The 24317-nt window shown below is 46.8% G+C and overlaps 1 protein-coding gene across 2 annotated transcripts in view; it reads left to right on the top strand.

The window, feature by feature from the left end:
* TMEM132B (transmembrane protein 132B) overlaps positions 1–24317 on the top strand; it is a 371854-nt gene that overhangs the window by 103635 nt on the left and 243902 nt on the right. The window contains exon 1 of one of the 2 annotated variants that reach the window (XM_072722667.1): positions 18203–18728. The exons of the other annotated variant lie outside the window; for it this stretch is intronic. The gene's annotated coding sequence lies outside the window, so the exon portion shown is untranslated. Of the gene's footprint in view, positions 1–18202; positions 18729–24317 lie in introns of those variants that run through there. 2 annotated transcript variants of the gene reach the window in all.

Below are 24317 nucleotides of genomic sequence, written 5' to 3'. Positions count from 1 at the left end.
GGGTCAGCTCAGCTATTCATTTCTCCTAGCCGAGGCTTCTACCTCTGTGGGGCAGATAGCCCATCCCCTCTATATCTGGTCTGAGTTCCTGATCCACAAAGCTCATGAGCTATAATAAAATGGTGTCTGTCTACACTACTAAATGTGTGGTGGTTTCTCACACAGCAGATAACTAGAACAGACAATGCTTGCATTGCTAGCAATATCTTTTGGACAAAGCAAGTCAGGAATGGCAGAGATCTGTTACCTATGTACTGTCTGACCCAGTAATTCTACTGGGAATTTGTCAAAAGGAAATAATCTCAACTGTGGAAAATGGATCAAACACTATATATACAGTGTTATTAATAATAGGAGGAAATTGAAAACAACCGAGTTTTCCAATGATGGGAATGATTCTTTGACGAACTATTTATGGAAGTGTCTGGGTGGCTCAGTTGGTTGAGCATCTACCTTTGGCTCAGGCCATGGTAGATCCCAGGGTCCTGGGATTGAGCCCCACTATGGGCTCCCTGCTCAGGGGGGAGTCTGCTTCTCTCTTTTCCCCTCTCCCTCAGTTCATGTTCTGTCTCTGGCTTTCTCTCTCTAAAATAAATAAAATCTTAAAAAAAATTAAAAAATAAATAATTATGGCTGCCACTGAGTATTTGATATGTGACAGTCTCTGTGAAAGAGCTGCCCATAAATCATCTCCTAATCCTTTCGATAATCTTTGAGGTAGGGGTTATGACCTCAGTGCCCCACCATTCGAAAGTGGAAATTGAGGCTTGGAAAGCTTGTCGCTTGCCCAAGTGTGCAAGTAGCCACCCCGCTGATGCGAAAGCCATGTTCAAAATATACATGATCTGACTTAAGGCAGGAGAATGATTTAGAAAATCTTTGGTAGAGCCATTCAACAGTGTATCAGGTAGTTTTTATACATGACCTGTATCAGGAATTTTTAATAATAGGAGAAAGTGTTTATGCTAAGTGGGAGGAAAATGCAGAGTGAAAACTGCATATACAGTAAGATACCAGCTGATTAAAACCATGCGAAAAAAAGCAAGAAGTGCGCAAAATGTGAACAGTGGGTGGTAGGAGCGTGGATATATGGGCCATCCTGAGCTTTTCGGCATTTTCAACTTTTCTACCATAAGCAAATGCTACAGAAGAAAAATACACAAAGAAGAAGTGACCTGGAGTTAACAATAGTCAAGCATAATTAATGAAATGACAAAGGATAACTAAAGTTGCTTGTTAGTTAAAAAAATAAATAAAAAGCCCATTACTGTGACAATTATCTTGTGCCTGTTCTGGTAAGTCACCTGGGGGCATTCTTAGTGGTGGGGCAGGGTGGGAGGTGGCCAGGCTCTGGGCTGGGCCACCTTCTCCAACGAGGGTTCCACGCCGGAATGGCTGCTGGCATCACCTGCCGTGACTCATTCAGGGATCCAGCCCGTTGGGGCAGGAGCTGGAATGGAAGATGGAAACGAAACGGTGGAACAGAGGCACCCATTGTGGACTGCCAGAGGAGAGAGGCTGAGAAGGTGTTGGTCACGTGGGCAGGCTGTCTCCCCCTTGAATCTTGTGCACACACGCGTGCACACATGTTAGAGACAGACTTGAGTGTCTTGGGCAGGTTTGCTGTACTCAGGTAATGTCTATGTCTCCTTAGATTTCTCCACTGAATCAATTCTCTCTTTTTAAGATCTTATTTTCTTATTTGAGAAAGAGAGCAGAGCGAGAGAGCACTTGAGCAGGGGTGGGATGGGGGGGGGGGGGCAGAGGGAGAGGAAGCAGACTCTTCTCTGATCAGGGAGCCTGACTTGGGGCTCCATCCCAGGACCCTGGGAGCATGACCTGAGCTGTTGGCAGATGCTTAACTGACTGAGCCACTCAGATATCCCTCCACTGAATCAATTCTTTTTTTTTTTTTTTTTCCACTGAATCAATTCTTAACAGAGGCCCAGTAGTTATTGGTGTGGCCCAAAGCGTTAGGAGGCAGGCCTGCCTTAGGCTTAAGACTCCAGTTAGAATCTGAGGCTTGACTGCCAGGAATCAGTGGCTTGGCTCTGTGCAAGATAGAGCTTTAGTTTTCCCTTCTGTGAAATGGGAACAAGAATGGTGCCTTCTATCAGACTCATCTCTAGGACGAAATCCAGCGATGTATCCTACAAGCAGGAGGCCCTCAGCCATGTTGGGGATGTCAGCACTGAGTATCAGTGTTACCGGTAGTTGGGACCATCAGCCTGTCACCTGGAGCAGAGCCATCCAATAAAAATATAACACATCTCCTCAGAGCCATGCGTGTAATTTAATGTTTTGTTTTCTTTTTTAAGATTTTTATCCATTTATTCATGAGAGACACTGAGAGAGAGAGAGAGGGGCAGAGACACAGGCACAGGGAGAAACAGGCTCCATGCAGGAAGCCTGACGTGGGACTCGATCCTGGGTCTCCAGGATTGCACCCTGGGCTGAAGGCGGCGCTAAACCGCTGAGCCACCCGGGCTGCCCAATTTAATGTTTTCTTATAGCCACATTAAAAAAGTAAAAAGAAACAGGTGAAATTTTAATAATATATTTTATTTAACCCAATATATCCAAAATGTTATTTCTCCAGCATGTAATCAGTGTAAACATACTATTTATGAGATATTTTACAGACTCCGTCTTTGAACTCTGGTGAGGTTTTTACATTTATAGAACCGCTCAATTTGGATGTTCGGTTTTCATTCAGAAGTGTTTGATCTCTGTTTAGATTTCATAAAGTATACATTTGAAAAAGTATATTTGTACCCAATTTGTTCTAGTAACTGAATCGAGTATTGGTTTGTAGATTGAAATTAACTGAAACAAGGGGCACCTGGCTCGCCCTGTCGGTGGAGCACATGAGACTCTTGATCATAGGGCCATGAAATCGAGCCCCATGTTGGGGATTAAGTTTACTTAAATAAGTAAATAAATAAATAAAAATGAAATAAAATTAAACTTTCAGTCCCTTAGCTGCAGCAGACACATTCCAGGTGTTGTGACCTGCCCGTGTGGCTACTGGGGATGTGTCTGATGGCACATGGGTGGAGATTACCCTTGAGCTGTGAAACCAGTCTGTGTGGCTTCCGGTCTTTACCACTTTCCAGCTGTGTGATTGTGGGTGAGTTACTTAAGCTCTCTGTGCCTCTGTTTCCTATATGTCAGATGGGTATTATGATAGTAATTCCTGAATGTCAGCCCTCTGGGTGGTGCCAATGTTTCAAGTTAACCGTGGTGCACCAGTATATTGCGGATTGAATCTAGCTTTGAGTTAGTTTTTAGGTACCAAATAGAGCCAGTGCTAACAGACCTACAAACAGTAGCCAGGTCTAGAAGGTAGTATAGCATAGTGGCTAAGGGCACAGACCCTAGACCTAGACTTTCAGTGTTCAGATCCTCACTTTGCTGCTTAATACCTGTGTGACCCTGTGAAGATAATCTCTGTGTCATGATATTTTTCATTTGTAAAATGGGGTTAATTGGTTGTGGAAGATAGAAATGAATATACGTGTCAGTACCTGGTACCTAGTGTGTGTGCTATTGTCTTATTTGTTATACTATTATTCTCTCAGTCTATTACCATTTGGTAATTCAGATATGAAACCCTTGAGAACCACAACAATCTCTGGAATCTTTAGAACAGAAGTTGCAATGGGTGAGAATGTGCCTAATCTGGCCCGTGGATGTGATTTGTTTCGCTTGCTTACTGTTTAGCCCACAGAGAATTAAAAGTGGAGTTGGTTGCCAAATTTTAAAAATAAGAGAGAGATCAAATAAAAATCCAGATTTCTAGGATTTCTCTTGAAATATCATGAGTGGGAGCCACCTTGGGCTGCTCTTCCCACTTGGCAACAATGGGCTGGAGCTAAAGAGCTGCCCTACCTTGAGGGGGAGGTGAGTTCTGCTATTAACCACAGTCCCCACCACTCCCTTTTGCCTCACCCCTGGGCTGCTTCACTCATTTACCTTCCCTGCCTGGCCCCAGGCATAATTTGAGTTTGGGAATCCCAGAGCCCTTGTTTTGATCTGAAGGTAGTTTAAAAAAGCCAATGTAAGCTCCAGTGTAATGGTGCATATGTATTTACACCTGGCTTTTGCAGGATTAACTTGGTGCCTTTAGAGTCAAAGCCATGTCCCTGGGTCTGTGTCGAAGGCATAGGATTGTCCATGACAGCACAGACTTCCTGGCCCATAGTCTGTCCCAGACATTCTCCTCTCAGCTGATGCCAGCTCTATCCTCCGGAGCCGTGTAGTCATCTCCGATTTCTAATGATCTTTCATCCCACGTCCTCTTGGCTGTACCTTCAAAATATGTCCAGAATCAGTTTATTTCTACCCCAACTGCCTCTGCCTCCTGCTTCCTCTATTGCCCCTAGTTTAATTTCTACCCAGCAGCCAAAGGGATACACTGTAATAGAAATGAACAGACTTAATCTTTTTAGAGCTGTTTCGTGTTTACACAAAAATGAGCAGAAAGCACAGAGAATTCCCATATGCCCTCCTCCCCTATTATTTCTTAAATTTATTTTTAAAGATTTATTTGAGAGAGAGCCTGTATGCAAATATGCATGAACAGGGGAAGGGGCAGAGGGAGAGAATCTCAAGCAGACCCCTTGCTGAGTGCTGGGCCCGATGCAGGCCGACCTCACAATTCCGAGATCACGACCTGAGCTAAAACCACCAGTCGGACACTTAACTGAGTTACCCAGGCTCCCCACTCGTCCCCTATTATTAACATCTCACGTTCGTAGAACATTACGACTGATGAACCAATGGTGTAACATTATTATTAACTAAAGTCCTAGTTTACAGTAGGATTTGCTCTTTGTGTTATGTATTGTATGGGTTTTGACAAATGCATAATGTCATGTATCCACCGTGAACAGCTTCTCACCCTAAAGATCTTCTGTGCTCTCTCCTTCCGCTGAACTGCTGGAAGCCACTGATCTTTTTGCTATCTCCATCATTTTGCGTTTCTCAGAATGTCATATAGTATGTAGCCTTTTTAGATTGGCTTCTTTCATGTAGCAGTGTGCATTTACAGTTCCTCTGTGTCTTTTCATGGCCTGACAGCTCATTTTTATTGACAAAAAATATTGCATTGTTTGGGTTCACTACAGTTTGTCTAACATTCACCTTTTGAAGGGCATCTTGATTGCTTCCAAGTGTTGGTAATATCTACTATATTTGTTACTGTTTCTGTTGGTTGCCCTGGTTTTCTGTTTGTTTATTTGGGTCTTCCACTCTTCCACTGCTTTTTTTTAGTTGACCATTTTATATAACTCCAGTTTTTCTCGTCTCTTGGATATCAAATATACTTTTCTAAAACTTTATTTAGTGGTTGCCCTTGAGTTTGCAGTATGGTTTACAGCCACTCCAAGGGAGGGAGCCTTTTAATGCCTAAGTCAGATCATCTCCTTCTCTTGCTCAGAATCCATAAGGGCCTGCTCATCTCACTCAGATAAAAGTCCTTATGGTGGGCTCCAGTCCTTATCATCTGGTCCTGGTCCTCTTTGAGTCCATCTCCTTCCTCTGTCCTCTTGCTGCAGTCACATTGCCCTCTTTGCTTTTATTCAAAACCACAAGACACCTCCCACCTTCAAGCTTTTGCTCCAGCTGTTCCCTCCACCAGGAGTGCTCTTCCCAGATATTTGGCAAACTCCCTCACCCCCTTCCAGTATTTGTTCTTACCACCCCACTATGTCTCTTGATGACCTCTCTCTTCATATGGTCACACAACCTGCCCCTTAACTGCCCTGGGCCTTTTTGATGCTGCCGTTTTCTCCCTAGCTCAAGTCACCTTCTGAACAACCTACTTAATTTACTTGCTGTGTGTATGGTTTGTTGGCCATCTCCCACCATGAGAATGTCCACCCCACAAGGCAGAGATGATTTGGGTCTCTGCTGTCCTGAGTGCCTGGCACAGAGCCAACCCATAGCAGGTGCTCATAACTGTTTGTCAAATGAATGAGGACACAGGTGAGTATTGGCTGCAAAATGTCTTTGGAAACAAATTTTTTAGTGTTGTGCCAAGAATCATAGAATCAGGACCATGCTGTTTGGAGGACACCAAGACTCCCCCAGGTCCTTGTGCTAAGTCAGGGATCAGAGTAAAAGGAGCCACGGAAAGCCATTCAGCTGGCAGTCCTGACTGGGTAGTTTCTTAACTGTGCATAGGAGGCCCACAGATTACCAGCTTCTGTGGATAATGTATGCTTGTCCCTAATTCGCCCTTGTGAGCAGCCTGATTATTGATCAGCTCTTCTGGGGGTGGGGAAGCAGGAGCAGTGGGAGAAATGGCCTTGCTTGGCCTCTGCTGTAGACCAACTTGATGGGTTCAAAGAGGGAGTGATGGGCTGGAAGTCACAGTGCTGGAAACAAGTTAGAATACTTGGGTCCCCTCCGTAATCCTGCTGGGTCAGTGTTGGTTGACTTGTCTTAGCCAAGGGAGCGAGCATCCTTACACCAAAGGTGGAGGGGAAGAGGGACCTGCCTACCCTTGGAAGGGGATTATTTAATATTTTGAGGCAGGTGTGCAGGTAGCACTCTGGCACCTGCAGGTTTCAGGCTTCCTGCTACAAATGTAGACCTAACATGCCAAGGCGTGGATAAGGACCCTCCACTGAGTACTCCTCTTGGCCACTGTCGTTAGCTGGCCTTCTGCTGGGGTCCTCTGTGCGGAGCCCTGGGGTGGGGAACCGACCAGCCTTCTGGCTTGTTGCTGCTCCAACTCTATCTATCCTCCACATCTTAAGAAGCAGAGCAGGACCTTTCGGTGGTCACCTGTGCTGGCCATGCATCACATTAACATGTATGAACACCTAGTATGCATCATTCACTGTGCTCCGCGTGGGGTTTACAAGATAGCATGGTTGTGATTTCTGCCCTCCATTACGTGCAGCCAGATTCCTGGAATCAGGAATTGAGATGCTCAAAGGTGATGTCCAAAATGTTTAGCAACCAGTTCAGCACGGACAATAGGTGATGAGAATGATGGTGCCTTAAAGCATCAGTGTGATTTCAGGAACGCAGCCCTGGAATGGATAGGGATGAAGTCATCCAGGGCCAACTGGCAAATGCAGAGAGAGGTGCAGCGAGGCTCATGCGTTGGCTCCCATCCCCTTCCATGTTGTCCAGTGATTCTTCTTGTTAGTTCTTTCTCCTGTGTTATTGATTCCCAGCAGTAGACACACTCCATTTTAAAAAAATACCCTAGACCACCATCCTCCACCCCAGCCAGCTACTGCCCAAATTTCTCTCCGTCATAGGAGACGTTCCACAAAAATGTTGACTGTGCTCTTGGCCCTCATTTCTTTGATCTCGCTCCCTCTTGAACCCACTCTAGTCTCACTTTATCCCCTGCCGCTGTATGGAACCTGTCAAAGTCCATTGCCATCTCTCTAACATTTGACTAGGTCACCACCTCCCTGCCTCCTGGTCACTTTTTTCCATTTGCTGTCTCTCCCCAGGCTCCCTGTAGCTCTCTGTTCATCTCTGGACCCCTGGAATTGGGAATGGCCCTGGACCTGGCTCTCAAGCTTACCGTGTTGGCACTCTTACCCCAGGCAGTGTCTTCCAGCTGGTGGTGCTAGAGGCTCTCTCTGCATTGATGATGCCAGCTCATCCCCAGGGCCCCTGACCTGTGGACCCATGTGTCCCACTCAGCAGCCCCTGAGAGACTTCCTGGAGCCTTGAACTCTCTGAGCTCTTCCTTTGGCTTTCCTCATTTCAGAAGATGACACCTTCACTTCCACGGGTGCAGACTCCAGACCTTGGGGTCACTCTTGATGTCTCTTTCCCAAATCCACACCACCATGTCAGTCTCAGCAGCACATGTACTCTGCAGCCCGCCAGTGGATGTGCTGGCTCTACTTCCAAAATCTGTGCCCAAGGCAACCTCTTCTTACTGGGCCCAGGTGACCCTGCCCACCCCAGGACAATGCCAGTAGACTTGAGGGAATGGTGTCAACTCAAGGGGAGTTGTCAATTGGATAATGTCAGTATCCTGTTCCCAATACCTTGATGGTTTCACTCAGAGCAAAAACCCAAGCCTTGGTCAGGGCCCTTGAGGCCCGAAGGATCTGGCCTCCTGCCTGCCTGTTCCTCCAACACGACAGGCACATTCCTACCTCAGGGGCTGCACTCGTTGTTCCTCTGCCTAGAATGCCCTTCCTCCAGATATTGGCATGGCACTGTCCCTTTTTTCCCCTATATCATTGCTCAAATGCCACCTTCTCAAAGTGTCCTTCATTTGCTAGGCACTCCCCAAGAAAGCCCCCCTTCCTATCCCAGCCATGCCCCCCCTTTTAGCTTTCTGTTTTCTTTGTATCCCTGGTCACAGCGTAATAGCCTTTCCACTGTTGTATCCTACCTTCATGATTTGTGCTTTATCCAAATGCTATGTGTACTGTGATTTATGCAATGCTGTCCTGAGCTTTCCTCACTGCTTTGTGTTCCATTCACACAGATAGAAGACCTAGTGTGGAATGTCTGCATAGCTGCAGCATCAATCTGGAATGACCTAAAATTGCAGGCAGTCTCTTTCTGTTAAAGAGTTAAAATGACCCTGATATCTAGGAATGTTTTGAGAAAACTTCCGGCTCCTAAGAGTACAGTATTTTGGGGTCATATTTTTGTTGATCTGAAAGTTTACGTCTGTGGCAGCTTTTTGGAATCCTCCCACTGCAAGATGGTATTCCTACATCATCTTAAGTGAACCCAGGACAGCACACCTGTTATCTGAGGGCAGTCTTTTCTGTATATTTCTTTTTTTTTTTTTTAAGATTTATTTATTCATGAGAGAGACACAGAGAGAGAGAGAGGCAGAGACACAGGCAGAGGGAGAAGCAGGCTCCACGCAGAGAGCCCCATGCGGGACTCGATCCAGGGTCTCCAGGATCATGCCCTGGGCTGCAGGCGGCGCTAAAGCGCTGCGCCACCGGGGCTGCCCTGTATGTTTATTTCTTTAAATTGACTCAACTCACTTTTTAATAAACCAACTCTTCTCCATCCTAAGCAGTCATATATCTGAGAAATCATGAGTTCAATTAGATTACAGGTCGCCTGTAGTTACACATCATCCCCAACAACTTTACCATTATGGTGGCTTAAATAAGTAAAGGCACTTACTTCTCTCTTATGTGAGTCTGGTGGAAGCATCCAGGGCTGGTGTACAACCAGGGACCGAAGCTCTTGTCTTGTTCCACCATCCCTAGGTAATGCCCCCACCATGTGGTGCAAGATGACCCACATCCACGTCCACATTCCAGCCAATGGGAAGGCACAAAGTGGACGTGGGGACACTCTCCCTTCTTGCCGTCACTTCTCAAATTCTATTGTCCAGAGCTCAATCACATGACCATATCTAGTTGCAAGGGAAGCAGGGATATGTAGTCTCTACTGGGAGGCTAAATTTTGGGGATTCAACTGATACCCAGGAAGGGTATTGGGTAGTTTCTACCACAATAGGGTGGTTATATACTTTTCTAATAGACATTAAAATAAATGGTGCTAAAAAATCTGTTGAGGCTCATTCATATCTAGACCACCTCCAGTTGTTGGGTGTGTATATCACACTTGAGAAACAGTATTATGAGTCAGTGTGCTCTATCACCCTGTTGGAATCCTTGCCTTATCGGAAGTAGGACATAGGCTTTGCTATTGCAGGATGTGGGGCCTGTTGCCTTTTACGGGTGCCTCCAGGAAAGATTGGACACCCCTCTTCTTGGAGTGGAGAGCTGCTGTGAATATGTATCACTTGCGCACTACTTAGTCCATCCTCTGACTGTCCAGGGGGGCTGCCCGTCAGGGTGGTCAGGCATGGGTGGGACACGGGAGTGCCACGTCAGTTCTGGGGGCCCGTGCGGATGGGTGTCACTGCCACCTCTGAACCTCAGTGTGCCATACTAAGGCTGGGATTTGTCTTAGCGGGGATGCATCAGCTGGAGCCGTCACAAATCCTGATGGGAATCGGGAGTCCCATCTTAATGACTCGCCAGCGAAGTGCATGATGGCAGCCACATGTCCCAAAGCCAGAAGGAGCTTGTCTGTTAAAAGTTAATGATCTAGGAAGTCTTGACATAAAGTAAAACCTTGAGTGAAATTCCATGGTGTCGCGGACAGTTAATTCTTTATTAGGTTTTCCTAAGACTGAGATAAAAAGCATTTTATTCTTTTAAAGATTTGCGTTAACATGTCATTGCATTTTATAGATACATTGGTCTCCATTTGGCTAATCTGGGACAGGTAATGGAAATCCCTGTGCTGTGGAATGGCAGACAACTTCCTAATACTTTGCTGGCCTGTTATTTTCACTTTGGTGGGAATCGCAAGTCTCAAAGACGAGGCCGTCCGGATGAGGCCCACGAGGACAACCCGGGCTGTTTTCGTTTGCAGCTGGCTGAAGCGGAGTCTGTCGTCCTCTGCTGCCGTATTTAACAGCTCTGTAGACCACAGAGATCATGCCAGGTTGTTTTGTCTGAGAGAGTCTCGTAATGGGCTTTGGGGAGAGAGAAGGAGAATACGTCAAAGGTTCCAGGCTTCACTAGCTTTGTGCCGCAGCAGTTGCCTACGTGGGGAATCACTCTATTACAGAGTCTCTTGCCAGGCAGGTGAGGCCAGTGGTTAGGGTGGTCCGCTGGGGCTGCAGTCAGGGGCAGACACTGCTCATTTCCACTCAGGAATGGGGGGCCAGAGGTGCTGCATCTTCCAGTTCTTCAACTGATGCTGGAAATCTGGACTCAGGAGAAATGTAGCAAATAAATCTAAATTGAGAAATACTATGCAGACTAACCAAAACACACCTGTAGGCCGCATTAGCTATTAGAAGCTTTAGTTTTAGCCAATGGTGCATGAGGCTTATTCTTCAATCCTCAGCCAGGACTTCTACCTTGAGCTCTATCTAGACTTCTCTGATGGCCTACCTGACGTGTCCCTGGGGGCATTCTCTACTTACCTTGTCTGTGCCCTGAACTCTGTCCTCTTGTGGCATTCCCTATTTCTGTCAATGGCAACTCCATCCTTCTAGCTCCTCAGGCAGAAGAGCCTGGAGCCCTCCGTTATTCCTCTGTTTCTATCCTACCCAAGCCATCAGCAAATTTTGAGGCCCGAGCTTCCATGTCTCTGCAGACTCTGGCCCCTGTGCACCTCGACTGTCCACTGTGCTAGAACATTTGCACCTGCTACTCCCTCTCCCTGGAACCTCTTCTGTTTTGTCTCTCTCACCTCCTTAGACTTTTATCCCAGTGCCTCTTGCCCAGAGTAGGTTCCTGACCATCCTATCCAACATTGTGATCACTCGCACCACTCCTGCCATCATTCTTTTTTTTTTAATATTTATTTATTTATTCATGATAGACAGAGAGAGATAGAGAGGAGAGACACAGGAGGAGGGAGAAGCAGGCTCCATGCCAGGAGCCCGACGTGGGACTCGATCCCGGGACTCCAGGATCGCGCCCTGGGCCAAAGGCAGGCACCAAACCGCTGAGCCACCCAGGGATCCCCTCCTGCCATCATTCTTTATCCCCCTTTCCATCTTTGTTTTTCTTCCATGGCACTTACTACTGTCAAACGTACTATACATTTCATTTCTTGATCTTCTGGTGCTCTTTCTTTTTCCCACTAGAATATCATCTCCATGAGGCCAGGGGTTTCTGTTTGGCACCTGGAGAGGGCTCATTTTTAAACAAGTGAATTAAGAGTGTAGATTCAGGAAAGTTTTATGCATTACTATTACAAACCTATGGATTTACGTGTAATTAATATGTTTCAGTTGTTGTTACCCTTTTAGTTTACATAAGCTTCTTAACCTCTGTTCCTTGGAATCCTTCCTGTAAAATAGGGATGATAGTAGCAAGCCCTGTAGGGCTGTTGTTGGACTCAGTGGGCCAACATATGAAAAGCACTTAAAACAGTGTCTGGCAAATAGGAAGCATCATATAAAGGTTTGTATTATGATTATTGCTACTACTATTATTTATCCGAAAATTAAAATATTACGAAAAGGGCTACCATCTATTGTGATCAACACCCCCAACCATGCTTCTGCTCACTTTTCTCCTTGGAAGTAAACTACTGTTATTAGCCTTTTTTCTTTATTTTAGATCTTTTATGTGCAGCTAAGTATAAATATATGTACCCGTAGAAAAATATAGTACTTCAAAAAATAAACACTATACTTCACATAATTTTTTGGCAAGTTGCTTCTTTTTTTTCTCTCTTAGTAATACATTGTAGAGATGGTTGACTTCATTCTTTGCTGCCGTTATATATGGTTCCAGGCTATGGACCTGCTCCAGGTTCTGTGGCCATTCCCCACTGGTGGACATTTAAGCTGTTCCCAAGTTTCTACTACTATGAACAGCGCTCGCTTAGTATCCTGGTGTCTGCCTCATGAGCACTTATGCCTTTCTGCAGGGTAGCTACCAGGGCCTGAGGTTGTATCCAAGTGTTTATGCACTTGCCATTTTAATTTTTTTTTTTATTTATGATAGTCACACACCCGGGGGGGGGGGGCAGAGACATAGGCAGAGGGAGAAGCAGGCTCCATGCACCGGGAGCCCGACGTGGGATTCGATCCCGGGTCTCCAGGATCGCGCCCTGAGCCAAAGGCAGGCGCCAAACCGCTGCGCCACCCAGGGATCCCCATTTTAATAAATACTACACACGCCATCTCAAATGCTGTTGCTGCTCACGGTTCTCGCTAGCAGGCTGCAAAAAGCCTTTACTTTTTAAAAAAAAATTGTAATTGTTATTTTGACAAATAAGAAAAAATATGAAAAGTACAAAGTGTTACATAACAAACATCAATGTACTTTGCACCTAGAAATGTCGGCTGTTAACATTTTGTCACATTTGTCCCAAGTCTTATAATTTTACTTAACAAATACCCGAACGTTATGGATAAAGTTCTTTTGCACAATTTCATCTCCCTTCCCAGAGGCAGTCACTATTATGAATTTATCATGTACCCTGCAAACCACTTTCATATTTTACTTATATATAGAACCACGAAGAATATATTATGTTTGTGCATTTAAATTTTTTTATTGACCATAGGATTCTGTAATTTGCGTTTTTTCATCCAACAATATATTTTGTAGACCTACCTTAGTCTTTTACCTGCTGTGTAATATTCCATTGTATTTGGAATTGTTTTTTTTATTTTATTTATTTTTTTTTAAATTTTTATTTATTTATGATAGTCACAGAGAGAGAGAGAGAGAGAGAGAGAGAGAAAGAGGCAGAGGGAGAAGCAGGCTCCATGCACCGGGAGCCCGACGTGGGATTCGATCCTGGATCTCCGGGATCGCGCCCTGGTCCAAAGGCAGGCGCCAAACCGCTGCGCCACCCAGGGATCCCTGTATTTGGAATTGTATGTCTTCTCCAAATGATGGACATTTAGGCTGAATTCTAGTGATCTGCGATTACAGCCAGTGGTGTGATGAACATCCTGGTCAGGGAACGTTCAGATTCTTCATTACATATTTTTACAATCTTCCGGTTTTATATACTATACAGGACAGGATGTAATCTTTTCATAGACACAGAAACCTTGAAAAGAAAAATATAATTTTATCTTTTTTTTCCCTACCTGTCAGATGACTGTTCTTTCAAGGATAGGAAGCCTGGCTAATTTGCAGCTTGCTTTCATTAGTTTAGATATTGTTGTTGCTAATGTACCTCAAGGTGGAAAATTTCTATACTCTGGGATCTAAATTTGAACCTTTTTGTACTATATGTTTTCATTCCTTCAACTGGTATTTGCCACGTGCCTCTTCTGTGGCAGGTGCCGTTCTCACAGGCAGATGTGGGTTTCCATTCTGGGGACATGGACAGAGTAACAGGTACAGATCAGCATCTTCTCTTCCCCTCCCAGGGTTCATTTCTCAAGAGCAAATGATGTGTTTCCTTGGCAAGGTCTGTTCCCAGCTGAGCTCTTGAGGGGTTGTATGGCAGGCAGTTTCAGTGTGAGTAAACCTAAAATTTCAGAGAGTTGTGTTCTGATTATCTGTTGGTGCATAACAAGCCACTCGGAAACATAGTGGCTTCAAACAGCGATGGCATTTATTTTGCTAGCTAATCTGCAGTTGGGGCAGGACTTGGCAGGGACAGCTGTCTCTGTAGTGTTTGCCATCCTCTGGGGCAGCGGGAAGGAATCATTTGAAGACTCACTTACGTTTCTGTGGGTTGATGCTGGTGGTCAGCAGGACCTCAGCTGCCCTGTGGCTGGAAGGCCTCCATGTGGCCTTCCTATGTGCCTGCCTGACTTATTTACAATAGGGTGGCAGGTTGGGAGGCTGAGCCTCCTGGGAGGACCAGTCAGGAACTGCATCGCCTCTTATGACTTAGTCTCAGGAGTCACCCAGAGTCACTGCTGCTGTAGTCTCAGGCTGAGGAGGCTCCAGGGCAGGGGCCCTCCTATCCATGAAGGTGTGTGATGCCCACTGTAAGAAGGGCACATGGGATGGACACATTTGTGCAGTGGGCAGTAGCATCCACATGAGCTGTGCAGAGCAATCCTTAGTCCTGTATATGCAGGCAGCCCAACGTTCCAGTGGGCAGGGACTTGAGTGAGACCTGTGTGGAGGTAGCCGTGTGGACAGTGGTTGGGATCTTAGCAGTCTTTGAGGGCTATTGGATGCATCCAGACATTGCATTGTTTCCTTAATGCCCCATAATATCCGTTGTCCCTCTCATTTCACAGATAAGGAAACTGAGGCTCAGAATCCTTGAGTAAGCTCCAGGATCCACACAGTTAATAAGCAGGGAGCCTTGGGTTGGACTTCAGAAACCTGTTAGACTCCCTGCCTCTGTCAACATATCCACCCCCTTCCTCCCGGGAGGTCAGGCTTCTGTTTTGCTCTGAAAGCTCCCAGTTGTGGGACTCCATGGGGCCGTCTCTGAGTGGCCACTTGGTGTGGTAGGCCTCTAGTTACCATGGTGACCATAGCCAGCCACATAGAGAGACACTTTTGACCTTTTTTCCTCTGCCCCTCCCCGCCTGCACACTCCGAGGTTCTGGCTCTTACTTAACAGAGAGACTCAATGCATTTAGAGGCTTCCGATGGGCACCTCCTGTCCATCTGCTAATGGGCTTGTTGATTTGAGAAATGGTCTTAGGATGTCTCCTTGACTCAAGGCACGAGCTGGGCAATTATAAAAATGAAATATGATGTCATGTCAGGCAGCCCATCACCGAGCTCTGGTGTCTGAGACTGTTCAATTATCTTTACCTGTTTCCAGGGATTCCAAACCTTTCAATAAAAGACCTTTCAGGGTGGGATTTCTCCTGCCTGCTCACTCTTCTAGGCTATTTTGGGATGATGGGGTAAGACATACTCACATCTTTTTCTTTGACCATAATTGAGCATCAAAGGTGGTGTGTGTTGGTGTTTGCAGAAGAGTTCTGTAGCCAGTGGCCCTTTGTTTTTTTTTTTAATAATTTTTTAAAAAAATTTATTTATGATAGGCACACAGTGAGAGAGAGAGAGGCAGAGACACAGGCAGAGGGAGAAGCAGGCTCCATGCACCGGGAGCCCGACGTGGGACTCTCCAGGATCGCGCCCTGGGCCAAAGGCAGGTGCTAAACCGCTGCGCCACCCAGGGATCCCCGCCAGTGGCCCTTTGAACGGGAAGTTCTCCTACGAGGATGTCCCTGGCTCTTACCGCTCACCCTGTGTGGCATCTCTGTGTATTAGTCATAGAGGGTCTGGGCCACCGTTATAGAAGGGAGAACGTACTAACCTTGGGTTAGGAGGGAAAGCTGCTGCTGGTTAGGAATGTTGGTTTAAAATCAGAGTTAATTGGGATTTAAATTTGTTTAAATAAGCATGAAAATGTTACATTCACAGAACACAGAATCTGCTGGGGCGATTTCCATCCTTCCAGTTTGCTCAGGTTGTAGTGGGTCAGGCCACACTGTAGCGTTAAATACCCCTGGCGTGACAGTGGCTTCTCTCCCACCCCATTCAAGCCCCATCACACCCTGCCTGGAATCTGCCTCTTCACATCTTCTTGCTTTCATGCTGGGCTCTTTACCATCTATCCTTATCAAGGAGCCTTTAAAAAGTGAGTAAAATATTGCTGTCCTTCTGCTCAAAACCCCCAACAAATAGGGTAGAGAGTGGCAGGTCAGAGGGCAGGTGGTGAGGGCCGGGAGGTTAGATAAGGAATATGATGAACCTTTTTTTAAAAAGATTTTATTAATTTATTCATGAGACACACACACACACACACACACACAGGCAGAGACACAGGCAGAGGGAGAAGCAGGCTCCTTGTGGGGAGCCTGATGTGGGACTCGATCCCAGGACCCCTGAGCCAAAGGCAGATGCCCAGCCACTGAGCCACCCAGGCATCCCTATGATGCACTTTTTTTTCCTTTTTTTTTTTTTTAGCAGCCTTATGTTTCATTCCTGGCCAGGGGCTTCGTGAGAAGTAGCTCAGTGAAGCTAGAGTAGTATCTCCTGTCACTGCTGGGGCCAGATCTGACTTCCAGGGACTGCCAAGTGAGAGATGGGCCAGATCAGAGGGACATTTCAGACTGAACTGATAGGCACATGATGTAAAGGATAAAGTAGAAGCTCCTATGGAAACAAAAGGGCCCCTGGCAGTCTGTCCTAGGTCAGGTAATAGGGAGTGGTGGGGACTGTGGCAGAGGGAGAACATGTGCTCTTCCTGTAAGAGACAACCTGGCACCAGCCTCTGTGGTCCTGAGAGTGTGGCTCTAATCCTGCCAGACCTTTCAGTTTTTCAAGAGAAGCCAGTGGTCTCGCCTCGTGGCCACTCCCTGTTTTTGTTTTTGAGTATTGCTATGAACTCATGGATTTTAACATACTTGACGAGTTTCATCTGTTGAGTCATTCATTGTTTGGAAGCTCTAAATCATCCCAGATTTGCAGCTTTAGCCAGCAAGCACGCCTTCAGGCTGGCTCATGTGTCCTTCTGACACGTCCCTGTCAGTTTTGGAGTGCTTTCCTGTTTCCTGGCATGAGCTTTTCCAGGTTCATCTGGTACATTTACTGCTCCAGACATGGAACCAACCATTTCTCTAAGAAATGGATTTGAGCTCTGTTTTTAAAGGTTGGCAATAAACCCACATTCAGAATGAAGCTCGGCTATAGCCAAGTCTGTTTGTGGGGCGGCCCTCTGGGGTCCCTAGGTTGCAGTTTCAGCATCATTGGGAGAGCCCCAGGCTGAATGCCATCACCTCTGGAGAGATTGGCCTCTGCTCTTAGGGCCTGCTGGGCTGATGAACAGCCCAGCTAATGTGTCTGGACAGTTGCGTTCCACTTGGGGCAGTCACCCAAAAAGTGTCTGAAATGCACTTTCCCTGAGAGCTGCCTCACAGGCTCCATCTCACAGAAATCTGTCAAGACTCAGGTGTGGCTTCTGAGGCGAGGGAGCCGACTCTACTGCTGTTCCATTGTCCATTGTCATGGAATTACGTGTCTGGAATGGCTTGTCCCTAATGCACAGATCTTAAACCGATGGATGCATCTTCCTTTAAACCTTCTGCCTCTCCTGGCAGCCACTTCCCACACCTCTGCCACGTGGGCCGCTGGTGCTTCCTGTGTTTATTCAGAAGACTAGATGCTGCAGCCGCGGACTCTGTACGACTTCTCTCTAACATCTGCAGCGTGAGCTCGGGCTGAGATACCAGTACCCTGGTCCTGGCTTGGTGATGCACCAGATTCAGAGCTGCCTAACTAACCCTCCTGTGCCTCAGTTTCCTTACCTTGAAAGTGGAGACGGTACGAATATCTGCCTCAGAGCATTGTGCTGATGAGCACATGAGTTAATACTTGTAAATCCCTTAGAACAGTGGCTGAAACACAGCAAAGGTCGGTACACCTTTATGACATTTATGATTATTGGGATCTCTGAGTCTAGGCAGGCGTCAGCAATTCCTGGATTGCGAGTTGCCTGGGCCAGTACATTTCTTTTCTCCTTTTCCTTTTTTCTTGGCTTTTTGTCATTCTTGACCCCCCCCCCCCCCTTTATTTCATTGGTTAAAAGGATTTTCCTGCCATACACAGCCTGGGCTGGCTTCATGGATACGGGATGTGCTCAGTGACCCCAGGCGCCAGAATCAGGAGGGTCCTGTGCTTTGTTCAATGCTCTGTCGTCACCGTCATGAGATCCTTAATTTTTGAACAAGGGCTCTTGTGTTTTCACTTTGCACTAGTCCCCTTGAATCGCGTGGTTGGAGTTTTGTGTCACCAGGGTGGTGCTGGCTGCTGGGGCATCTCTGTGTGTCCCTGTCTCCTGGCACGGGATGGACTTGCAGGAAGTGCCAATGGCATGGAGTTCCTACTGCCTGAGACCCGTGCATCTGTTCTTTTCTCCATCTCTCTCTCTCTCTCTCTCTCTCTCTTTTTTTTTGTCTCGGTCTCTTCATCCAGCACCTGCCTAGCCTGCATGTGAGCTCGTGTGTGACGGTGCACAGAAAACTGGCCGAGCCCGTGGAGAGGGTCTGATTTTGCTGTTTTCCTGACTGTCTCACTCCAATTCCTGGCCTCCTGCCCTTTGTGAGCTAACCTTGACGTGACCTGTGGGCGTCTGGAAGCGGTACTGGGAGCTGGCTTTCTTGGGATACTGGTATTTTGACAAGAATCAGCAGTGATGGCACCACCACAACTGGAGGCTTTGCTGACGTCTGGCACCCACCCTAGACTGTTTGGGGGCAGGTCCTGTGTAGACTCTGCCTTCTGTCCCGGGTGAGGAGGGGTACCAGGGCCCAGGTCGGCTGGGCTGCCTGCACGTCCTGGGGGCATCTGGGTACGTAGGTGCCTCCTGCACACAGGCTCATGGAGGCAGGGTGGCGAGGAGGCGGATTTGCTCAGTTTCTTGCTGTAGGCGCCTGAGCCAGTGAATTCTTGAAGCTGGGAACAGTGAGGTCGCGAACCCTTGCAAGGGGCACAAAGATCTTTTCTTCCAGCCCAAATTAGCAAAATTGCCAGAGGCTGTGGTCATTTTTCAGTTAAGTCTGAGGGGTTAGGAGTTGGGATGAACTTCTCTTTCTTTGGTGCAAATGACTAGGTCGCCTGCCTGTTCTTTCATTAGATTAGAATCAAAAGAAACTAAGAAACATCTTTGTGTGGAGTGGGTCTCCGTGGCTTTGCTGCTGGTTGGGAGGTCTGCAGAGCCACTGCAGGGAACGAGGTGACACGGGTGGAGGCGGCGTGTGTGGGCGCTGTATTTGCAGGTGGCGTTGGCGCCCCATCTCCTCCAACACCCTCTGCATTTCTCCCTGCGTGCTAAACTCCATACTGCCCTTCTGGCCCAGCTCCTGCTTGGGCCCTGCTTCCCAGTTATTCCTGGTGTTTTTTCAAGGGTGAGTCCCAGTCGGGGCTCTCAAACCACATCTCACAGAGGCCAGTGGGAGCTCAGAGTGTGCAGCCTGCACCTGCCCGGGTTTGAGTTCTGGCTCTACTTCTGGCAGCTTGTGTGGCCTTGAGCAAGTGAGTCTACCTCTCTGGGCCTGCATTTTCTCACATGTAGGAGCTGGTCAAGGTACCCCCGGTATAGGGAGGATGAGTGCAGGTTAATACACGTCCTGCACTTGGGATGGCACCTGGCAAAGAGTGAGCACCAGGTAAATATTAAGTGCTGCTACTCAGATTCTTATAGAATGTTTCATGGCTTTGCATGTACCTGCATAGAAACAGGCTCTCTTCCTTCTCCTCCTCCTCCTGTGAGTTGTTGATGTGCAAAAGCACTCATGGGGCTTGTGGCTGGGTGGTGCCAAGGTGGAAATGTTCTCTCTCACAGCCCTTACCCTCACCTTTCTTGGGCTCAGAATAGGACATAGGGTTTTGGTCCTGGTCCTGCCATGTCTGTGATGGGTGGCTGTTGGCCAGTCACCTGGTCTACTAGCTGTGCACCCTGAGCCCCTCTCATTCTGGGGTTGCTGGGTGGCATGGGTGGGCATGACCACTCGGCCTCCAGGTCTGCCCTGGCTGATCTGGGGAGCTCTTATTGGTTCTCTTTGTTGGCTTTCCCTGTGAGGAAGCTGTTCTTTCCTTAAACAACTCAGAAACACCACTTCTAGGAAGTGGAAATGCAAAGGTAAACGAGTCATATTCAAGAATTGTTTCTTAAAACATTGTCTATTGTCGCAGAAACTTGGAAGCAACTTAAATATCCAGCCGGAGAATGGCTCCATATGGTATTTCCATACAATGGAATACTACATGATAGCAGAACGAGTGGGTGACAGCAACATGCATTAGTAGATGTGAATTTCATGAATATATTGTGTAGAAAGTGCAAAGGGCAGAATAGTAGAGTATCATATTATTTACGCAGAGTTTAAAATTCTGGATATGGCACAACATATTGCAGCAGAAGTAGACATTATATTCTGTAATCAAAGTAAAAACAGACGCAGCCCCAATGGACTCCCAAGTTCTGGAAGGGTTGGCTTCTGGAGTAAAGAAGGAATGTGGTAGGGGCCTTCCACTATATTTGGGTGATGTCGTTCTTCAACTGAGTGGTCATACATGTGCATTCATTGTGTTGAAACCCTTTTATAAATCCTAAGTATCATATAATAATACTTTTAAGGACATTTTTTCTGAACAAAAGTTTTTTTTTTTAATTTTTAATTTTTATTTATTTATGATAGTCACAGAGAGAGAGAGAGGCAGAGACACAGGCAGAGGGAGAAGCAGGCTCCATGCACCGGGAGCCCGATGTGGGATTCGATCCCGGGTCTCCAGGATCGCGCCCTGGGCCAAAGGCAGGCGCCAAACCGCTGCGCCACCCAGGGATCCCTGAACAAAAGTTTATAGAGCTAAAGTGGCACTGGGCTGGATATCCTTGACTTCCTCCCCAGAACTGACCCTCCAGGATCCTCTGCCATCAGTGACCTTGCTTTTTTCCAGGCCTTCCAGGAGTCATACAGGTTAAATATCCTGGTGACCGTGGACAGAGCTGGCTCCTCTGTGGTGTCCATTTCCTCTGGTGTAAGCTGGAGAGAGTTTAGTTTCTATGACTGGAACTCACAGGGTTGACTTGGGCTTTGCTGGGGTGGTGTCATGTGCAGAGCACCTGGCTCAGCTGGGCACGTGGGGACTGCGGTGCACAGTATGTGCCGTTAGTGATGGGGACACACAGTGGTTTCATCTATAATATGAGAGGGATGGTAGAGGGAAGGAAAGGGGGAAGTAAAGGGGGCCCCCCCAACAGAAACTGCTACTTTCCTAGTTCCTAACGCGTCCTTGTTAAAGAGGCTACTGTCTCAAATTCAAAGCCCCACGAGGACCAGTTGGTTCTGAATCACACTGCTTCCAAGTCTTCTGTTTCGGTCACACATAGAACTTCTTTTCTCTTGGCCCCGGGCTGACCTTGACCCATCATAGATCCCGTGGCTAATGGTGACCCCAGACTAACCTCTCCTCTTGCCACTATGGCACTGACCCTGTGGTTCCTGTCAGGGTGAGGACTGGGCTTCCCTCCCTCTCTTTGACACAGACTGATGGAGGCAGCCTGTTCGCTTCTGCTCGGGTGTGCTTTCTCTCTGAAAGTGGAAAGGCTGGACCCTGAGGGCAGGAGCTTTGTTCAAGAAGGAGCCAGGAGGGCAGGCTTGCTACCCACTGGAGCAGGGGGTATGGGTCCTGTGGAGGGATGTGTGGGGTTCTGACCATCACAAAGTGTGGGGTTTGCATTGCATGCAGGAATGCTGCCCAGGCTCACCTACATTTTCATAGGGCTGGCCAGAGAAGGTGGCCTTGTTAGTGGGGAGCTGTCAGGCTATTCCATACCAGGTAGGACAGCCTTGGAGTGCCAGTTGTTTATCAGAACTCTCTGGGAATGCCAACAGCCCACACCTGGGAAACTTGGACCTCCTCCTGTGGGAGAGCAGGGTTCCCGGTCCTGTAGGAAGCTGGGCTTCTAGTCTAGGGAATCCTGAATGCACACCCTCAGTCTTGATTGGACAGCTGTGCTCTCCCGACCACCTTCTTGCTTCGTGGTTTGCCTGGGACCTGGATCTGGTATACTTTGTCCTGATGAGTGAAATCCCATTCCCCCCACTCTGAGGATGCAGAGGGCCCTGTTTATTATCACAGAGAGCCCAGTTTAATTATGGGCTCATTTTATTATGAAATGCTGAGAAATGATGATATCAGTAAGTACATTTTTGGTTTCAAGGTATAGGAACCACTAAGCAGGGACGGTAGGAATCTATTGATTCATATAGTTGAAGAGCAGAGGGATAAAGCTTCAGGTACGGCTTGATTCAGCTATTCAAATATTGTTACCAGGACCTAATATTTCTCCTTGTCTTGGATTTCCTCTGAGGATGGGCTTTATTCTGTGCATCCTGTGGGCATGAGATGGCCTTTCAGTCCAGCCCAAAAGGAAGAAGGAGTTCTTGCCAAATATTTAAAGCTGAAGTCCTGTGCCTCATGATCATTGGGCTGGTCATTGGTCTCTGATTGGCCAGGCTTGGGTCAAATACCAAAAGAGTAGAGTTGCCAGTACCTGAAATATGGAGAAGGGAGGAGGTAGTTCCCCAAGTAAAACTGGAATGTAGTTACCAGACATGGGATGGATGCTGAGGAGCTAAATAATCCCACGTGTCCACAGTGATTCAGAAGAGAGCTGCTGGTCTTGGGGCAGCACAGCTCGCTGTTTTGAACAAGGACCCAGCCTCCCTTCATAATGTCTGCGTCTTGAACTCAGCCTCCAGAACTTGGGTCCTGGCCTTCCTCTGGGAGCACCATGCTGGAACCATATCAACAATAGCCCAGCCGGTGAGGGCGTCTAACTCCACAGCCTCATTCATACAGGCACCAGAGAGGAAATAGGAGCAGAGAAATTGCTGGCCTGTGTTAAATTTAGATTTATTCTGTTGAGCTAATTGTAATCTTTATTTGGTCCCAAGTGATTCATTCTTATCGTTCTTATTATAGCTGAGAAAATTAATTTTTATTCTACCATAAAGGTGGCTGTAATAATCTGGGTTCAGGGAGGGGGATTACTTTAATAAGATTTGCCAGTAGGCTTTGAAACAGTCAGCTTTTATTAGCGTGTGGAGCTGCCTGTGGCTCTGGGTAAGGTGTGAGAGGGTCAGGGTGGGATTGCCGGGGTGAGCTCAGCAGGAAAGGGGACAGGTGTGTTTGCTCTGTCAAGAGTTTGGGCATGTTCTCCTTCCTGTCTTTAAGTTCAGGGAATGCTCTGACCCGGGGGCGGGGGGTGGTGGTGGTGGTGGTGGTGGTGGTGGGTGATGAGCTGAGCGGATCTCATCATCTTTGACCAACTTAATGGAAATAGATGGGTGGACGTGAATCACAAGCCTGCTGTACAACTGAGTGTGCCGCAGTGGGACCTGGGATGACCCCTCGCAAGGTCAGGCCAGCAGCTACACAGAGGGACTCTGGGGATTGGAAGGCATGCCCCTTCTGGAGAAGGAGCAGGTTTCAGACCCATCATTTATTTGCAATTCCAAATCCTGGAAGCTCTGAAAACTGAAATGTTTTGGGTAAAATTTCAGCAGATTTATTTGGTGGTAGAACTTATATGAACTCATTTATAACTTTATTTCATTAAGGATGAGTGTTCGTATCTTTTACTTTAGAACTACTAATATGTTTGATTAAAGGATGCTGCTCCAGATCCCACTAAGGCAGTGTATCCATTGTATTGCCTTTCTAAGTCAGGAGAGTTAGAAACCAGGAGTTCTGGAAAAGAGTTGTCATATTTTCATGGAATGCTGACCCACCATTGTCAGATTTTTCTGATTTTTGGGAGAGAAACTAGAGTTCCTGATTTTTTTTTTTTTGAGTTCCTGATTTTTATGAGATGTCACAATTTTTTTTAAAGATTTAATCTTAAGTAATCTCTACACCCAACATAGGGCTCAAACTCACAACCCTGAGATCAAACGTCTGGCTGTACCAATTGAGCTAGCCAGACACCCCAGATTTCTCAATTTCTGTATGTAACTATTAAAGTTAATATTTTTATGGCAGAAAATATCCTCTAATGATTAGTCGTTAGGGAAGTGCCAATTAAAAACCATAGTGAGACACTGTCACCAACGAATGGAATGGCTAAAATAAAAAAAAAGGTTGATGGTAACAAGAATTGGTGAGGATGTGGAGAAACTGGAACCTGCTTACATTGCTGGAGGAAGTCCCACGGTGCAATGGCTGTGGGGAACTTTGTGGCAATTTCTTTCTTTCTTTCTTTTTATTTATTTATTTATTTATTTATTTATTTATTTATTTAGCAGTTTCTTAAAAGTAGAACATACACTTACCTATGACCCAGCTATCAGCCTTAGATATCTACTTAAAAGA

This window comes from Vulpes vulpes, chromosome 10, assembly GCF_048418805.1.
Source record: "Vulpes vulpes isolate BD-2025 chromosome 10, VulVul3, whole genome shotgun sequence".
Lineage (NCBI taxonomy): Eukaryota > Metazoa > Chordata > Mammalia > Carnivora > Canidae > Vulpes > Vulpes vulpes.
This window is presented reverse-complemented; position numbering and strand designations above follow the sequence as displayed.